The sequence below is a fragment of the Pinus tabuliformis genome, chromosome 5_1 (genome assembly GCF_031772625.1).
Source record: "Pinus tabuliformis cultivar Carrire ecotype Pingquan chromosome 5_1, CPIR1, whole genome shotgun sequence".
Classification (NCBI taxonomy): domain Eukaryota; kingdom Viridiplantae; phylum Streptophyta; class Pinopsida; order Pinales; family Pinaceae; genus Pinus; species Pinus tabuliformis.
Window position 1 is genome coordinate 383,880,069 of NC_142305.1, and position 7,118 is coordinate 383,887,186.

Sequence of the window (7,118 nt, forward strand, 5' to 3'; positions counted from 1 at the left end):
CCCTTTTGCTTTCCATTTTAAGCTTCCTTCAAGGTTATGTCCTAGTAGTAAAGATAAAAAGGGTTATATGTCTCATGCATCATATGCCAGGATAGTAGGACATTTAAAGTATGCGATGGAATATTTCACATGAAGTTGGTGTTTTCAGTAGATACATGGAAAATCTATGTAGAGATCATTATGTAACAATAAAATAGGTTCTTTGGTATATTAGAAGCACAAGTGACCAATGTCTTACCTTTGATGGAGGAGGAGTAGATGTTGAGAAGGTTCATACTCAAGAAAGTTTTGTATACATGTGCTTCTCTTGGCTTATAAAAAAAGGTGATGAATGGGCTTGTGCAAGCTATCAGGAAAATTGTTGTCAAGGTGGAGATTGTTGGTATGTGACAACAATAATTACCCTAGTGGTTCAACTTCTCAAGTTGGTGGGAGTTCCATAACTCTTGGTTGTTTAGATTCTCCAAAAATATGCACCAAGGAATTAGAAAGATGTGGAGTGTAAACTCTATGGTTTGAACTAACGAATCCTGAGCAATAATAAAGAGATATCTTGCCCTGAATTTTTGTATGTGAAATTGATTTTCATTGTTCTTCTATTGTGTATTTACAATTTCTTAATTTTAGCTTTGTGCACGGCTCTTTTTCAATTTCTATTGAATGGTTTGTGCAGGCTCCTTCCCAACAATTTCTTGCTTTCTTAGAGGAAAGTTTCCCCACTCTCTCAAAGGGAACACCCATTACAATGAAGTATGAAATAGTCATTTTCTTCCATTGGGATTTTGATATGAATCTATGTGTGTACTAAAGATGAAGTGCTTGAATTAGTGGTGGAATTCTTTGTGGGAGGGAATATGTTCAAGAAACAAAGTTGTTGAATGTTCTCCCTATTGAATGATAAAAATCGGTGCAAGATGAAGATGAAGTAGTGGCATAAATTATATTGACTCCTTATGAGGCCAAAAAAAAAGTGTTGGAAGCTTTAAAATAACATAAAGAATCTTGGATTTTAAAGTGTGTAGATTTACCTATTATTTACTTCTTGTTAGTGGAGCTTAGGACTTATGTGAATCATGTTTTCAATCAAGATTTGGATTTGAAGATTGTTTAATGTAGGATACACTCCTCCTTGGTTTAGTGTGTAATTTAATTGTGCAAAAGTACCATGAGGTGTTTAGTAATTTGCAAAGTAAGTAAAGAAATTTGAGAGAACCCTTGAATTGAATAATGGAGTTATGTATATTGAAGACAAGAAAAACATAAGAGGATGGTGTTGACACAATTTTAAGATGGGTGGAATCAACATTAAAGTCTTGTTGTCTATTAGAGCTAGAATAGTATGGTGTGTCTTAGCTGTGTGGGTAATGTGGGAAATCACCAAGGGTTTAGATTCCTAAAAGATTGTAGGTATGAGATGTTGCAATTGAAATTGCATTTGCTCATGAGATTCCTCATGTTGGATTTCATGTTTAATATTGGCACTCTCTAGAGTATATATTTAGTAGAGACAAAAAATGTTGGAGCATGGTGTTCAAAATGCACAAGTGCAAGAGGAGTAGTATTTATGGGTTTTATTGCAAGATGAATGATATGATATGTGGAATTGGCAAAGACATTACTAGTGGAAACAAATAAAATGTCAAATGCATTGGTTGTGTTGGACCCACTTGATAGGAAAGTTGTATTTGTTGAAGAAATAAGTATTGGAACATGGCCACCATGTTGTGCATCATTTCAGCCTGAGACTCCCTTTTTTGTTGTTGTTCATCATGAAGCTATAGTTTAACTAAAAATTGGATTGAGTTTGAACCATGGTGGGATTTTGGGCTTTTTACCACCTCGCGAATTAAATATCTATAGGCTATGGGATCTTGAATCTAATGATATCATAAACCTCTTGTAACAGCCTCAGGTCAAAAGTTCATGTAATAAAGTTAATAAGGGAAAAATACAACCAAGGTCATGGGACACTTATTCCAAGCTGAATGTTGGGAAAAACATCCTAGTGGGTGTTAATTTGGCTTATTATGGCTAAAGGAAATGACAAAGGCTTTGAAAAAGCAAGAGGCATTAATTGACATTTTATTTATGAAAATAATGGAAAATAGGAGAAAAGGAAGGTGAAAGGTCACAAGTTGCATATGAGGCAGAAAATGAAGGAAAACTAATGAAAATTGGAGAAAATAGAGGCCTCATTAATAAAAAGGCTTCTAATGATCAGTTCACAACCTTTTGTCAGTTCATTTTTGGATCTTTCTCTCTATTCTCTCTACTCTCTCATTCTCTTACACACTTAGAGCATTCTTGGAGCACTCTAGCATTGGAGAAAGGAAGGTAAAAGAAGGACAAGAAAGCAAAGGGAAGCAAAGATCAAGCAAGGAAGAGCGAGATCAAGCAAGGAAGAGCGAGATCAAGCGACTACAATGGGATTACATGCAAGTATTGAGTTGCGTGTATGATTTCCTTGCTAGTTTTTGCATGCATGGTACTTGCATGTGTGTTTTTGGTTCTCTTGTTGTCATTGGCATGGGTTTTTCTAGGTGTGACAGTGGTTTTCATCCTTTTCTTTCCATTTCAGGATAGCCATGGTGTGATGGGGTTTCTCTTACTTGGTTGAGTTGGATTTCTAAATGGTTTTGAAGCTGATTGGGGTGGTCTCAGGAAAAATCACAAGGCCTAGCAATCCCTAGACCGATAAAGGTAGGATCGCGGTAAATCCTAGTTGTGTGTACCCTCGTCGGGCCTAGGAATCCTTGACTGGTAAATGAAAAGATATATGGTAAATCCTAGAGGGTGGAGACAGACAAATTACTCATGGTTTAGGTGGAGAGATCTGGAGGCTTCCATGCTTGTATAGGCCTAGTGATCGTTGAACCAATATATGGTGGGTTTGCATTAAAGCTTGGTAGTCTATGTTTCTTCTTTGGGCCTAGGAATCCCTTGGCGGGATTGCGGTAAACCCTAGTTTTATAGATGAGAGTTTCAGGCCTAGGAATCCTTGACCAACATTGGTGGTATATACGGTAATGCCTAAGGAAGCCCTATTCGGTTTTGTTGTGAGTCCCACATTCATGCTTGGAATATGGCACGAGGGTGATTGGATGAAAGAAAGATTTGGTTCATCCCAATCTATGGTTGGGTGGTACATGGAAGTCATCGACTTGGTCGATCTTTGCATATGTTAATAAGAGATCTTTTCCTCTTGTGTACCACATTGTGTAAATGTACTTGTTAACATGCAGTTTTAATGGTTGTTCCATCATTATTATTCTGCTAGTTATATGTTGGTTATAAGCATGGTTTATGACAAACTTGGGTTATAGCTCTTATCATGTTTTGATTAGTAAATGAACTGTTAATGAATGTATGAACTAATATATGATTAAAACTATTGTTAGAGGGCATCAAAACTTCTTGACGAATCTCAGATAAGTATGAGGTCCCTATGTTCAGATGTATTTATATGACCCGTACATTACATATTTATGATGTGTTTGATGAAATGCCTATCATGGATGGTAGGGGTCAGTTCAAGTATTTGTTCAATTGTTTGCATTAGTAACCTTATTTCATTTTTATTTATCAATTCTGGAAGTTTCATGAAGTTCTGGGCAAATTCCTGAGTCCTAGACCTAAAAAAGTGGCTTAAAATTTAGGGTTGTTGGCACAGAACTGTCTAAAAAAGGTTGCAGTTGCATGGATTCCTTGTTGTGGGAGCGACTGGAGGGTCTCAGTCACATGGAAGGCTTGTCATGGGAGCGACTGGGGGTCTATTTCGGTAAAAAATCAAGTTGTCTAAGGGGTTGGACATATGGATGGGTTGGCTGGATCCTGAAGGTTCTGTAGCTTATGAGGAAGGTCAGATTGGTCTTGTCTTGTCGATTCCAATTCCTTAACTATACACGGGGATTTGAATAATATCATAGTAACTCTTTGTCACATGTTTACCCCAGTGGACCGATTAGATTGGGTAAATGTGGGAGGAAGGTGTTACACATCTAACACTAGATAATACAATGGACTTGACCACCATTGATTTAATTTCCTTAACTCTCATATCCTCATTCATAAATGATTAATCTTGTGGTTTTTCAAATCTCTTCCTACCTTATGAAAATCTCCTTAACATTGTTGATGTTTAGATAAATCCTTTGTATTCTTCAAATAGTTTTGCAATACAAAAGGAGATAAAAAGTTTACTAAATAAAAAAGAGCAAACATTTTTTCTTGAAGGATCCCTACAACATGTGGTACCCCTATGCATTGTGTTGGTTTCTTGTGTGGAGTGAGTAATTTTTCATCTCCTCCTCGCCACTACTATGAGTGTGAAAAATGCAATGAAGAAGAGGGATATCCCTACCTTGACATCACCACATCCTTGAGCTCCACATGCCCCACTCCAAAAATCAACCCTCCTCACTCCATCCCTCCATACAAATTTTGAATTGAAGTAATTGTACCCACAAATGGCACAAGACCTTGGTAATTGAGAACCTATAGCATAAGTAAATGAAAAAATGACACACTTAACCTCTACCACCTTTCTTGTTAATCCTTTGAAGTTGATGTTGGTCATGTGATATTTTGATAAATGTAAGGATTTATTCAAGTGTAGAGAATAAATTTGATTTACCAACTGTAGAACAAAATATGCCTCCTAGAAATGAAAGTGAGTTATTTATCAATGATATTATCAATTATTTGGCACAAATTTATCAATGTTTCCATTGGTCAATATCATATTAGTGGTATTTAAAATTCCATAGGAAGAATGCCAAAAAGATGTTATTTAGGTTTTAGGATTGGTTAACAAAGTTGTGCAATAATGTTTTCGATTCTCAAAAGGTTGTTTCTTACTAAGCAAAAATGTTTAATTCATCATACCAATAGAAAGTAGTCATGTAATGTAGATAACCTTAATTAAACACTATAGAATGAAAATTATTTTCCCTTAAAGATTATAGTTGTTCTAAATTACTCAAATCCCTAAATAGGAGATTGATGCATATATTAAGTATTTATCCACATTGTCAATGCATTTGTTCCCTAAATAACCATGTCAATGATGTGGGAACATACATGAAATCAATGTCAAGTTCTAAAATAAAATTCCATTTGTAAAACCATACATATAGCACAAGCATGCTTAAAATAAAGATAAAATGACCCCAAGCAGGGCATATATGGGATTAAATGTACATGTAATAGGTAAATGCTTATGTAAACAATGGTTGGCCTAATAAAGGGGTCGCATGTGATTTGGATGTATGAATGTATTGGGTATATGGTGAAGTTTCTTACTCTTTCAAGAGTTATTGTGGAACTCAATATCTTATCTATCTTGGACTTATACTCCATGCTTACATTTGTTGTACAGGGTGTGTATTCTTAAGTATTTTTTGAATAACATTTGGTTTCAAAGCATATGACCCTTGAGCTTGGCTCCTTCAAATGAATCATCTTTGTATTTCACTATAATATTTTATTCATGAAAATTTAAAATCATGGTTTTTTAAGGATGTTTAGAAGATATAGTTAATTACTTGTGGTAGAAATTTCAGGTTTTGGTTCATTATACTTTTAGAGAGACATTTTGTGGAAATTAGGAATTTTACTAGTCTTATAATTATGTTAAATTGTAGCAAGAAAAGGCTTCATTTGACTTGTGCCTTAGTCAAATGGAGAAATTCAAATTTCCACAACAGCAGGATGACTTGAGTTGTAGTTAGCAGGAGTGACATAGTCAAGCCACTTAGTTAAGTCAATCAATTTGAGTTTCTGGGAAAGAAGTAGAGTTGTGCATGAGTTTATTGCGAAGATCGAGAAATCTAGTGGAGTTATAGTTAGTCAAACTTAGTTATCTGAGCTCTAGTCATGAATAGAGTCTGTATGAGTTGAGTTAAGTAGTTGTAAGTATTGTTAACTCATTGATCTCTCAGTTAACTAGTCAATTTACTAAAAATATCCCTATTCATGCATGCAATTCGAATTGCCTAGTTGAGTGGAGAGAAAAAGCATAATTATATTTATTGTTGTATATTATTGAGTGTATAGAGTTTGCATGTAGTAGGTGAGGCTTTTCTCTTGGGAATTGTGCAAGCAAATAGGAGATTTTCCTATTCTTTAGGAGTTAATTTCCTTAGGAATTGCGTAAGGAAATATGAGGAGCAAGAGGCCTAGATTTGGCTAAGTATTTGCTAGAGTAGACTTAGGAGGAAGAGATCAATATTGCAGTACATGATGAGCTTCAAGGATTGAAGTTGTAATAGATCAATTTTCTCATTTGATATAATACAAACAAATGAGGGGTTTTTCTCAGCTGGGTTCCCTAGTAAAATTATTGTGTTCATTGTGGTTGAATGATTACATGTGTCTTTATTGTACGTTTTCCTTTCCGCAGATTGAGTAGAAGATTTTTTTATTTTTCTTTTTCATTCTGATCTCACTAGTAGTTGCAAATTTCGAGTTATTTCTACAAATAGTATCAAACAAGCTGTATTGGTACTTTTGCTATACCTTTTTTCTAAGACATTCAAATAGTGGAATTTTTGGGAGTCTAAGGAGGAAGTGTGGTACCTATAGTAAAATTTTAGGTTTTGGTTTGCTATATTTATGAAAACATAGGATTTGGAAATTAGGGTATTTGACTAGTCCTAAAACTACTCTCAAACAAGTGTTTTACATGAAACAATCATATCCAATTCTAGAAGGATCCAAATTTGATTGCCACTTTCATTGAAAATAAGACATAAAATAGTGTTTCAAGTCTAAATTTTAGAAGCATTAAAGACAATTTCAGCCTAAAAGTGGCCTCCTAATGAAAAATAATAAAATAATAATTAAAATAATAAAACAAGAGTTATGAATTTTAGAGGGAAAATGAGAAAACTACTTTTCTTAATTGTATTTTTGGCTTATCTCCTTATAGGTTTACTCAAGTTTTAAGTGTATATAGTCATTGGATGCAAAATTAAATTCCATGTCCAACGAGTACTGATTATGCATACTTTTAAGAAGAGCCACATTGATAAAACTTGAAGACACATTAAAAAAGTGTGTTGAACACACATTTTTAACGTATCTTCAATTTTTATCAATATGGGTCTTCTCAAAAGTAT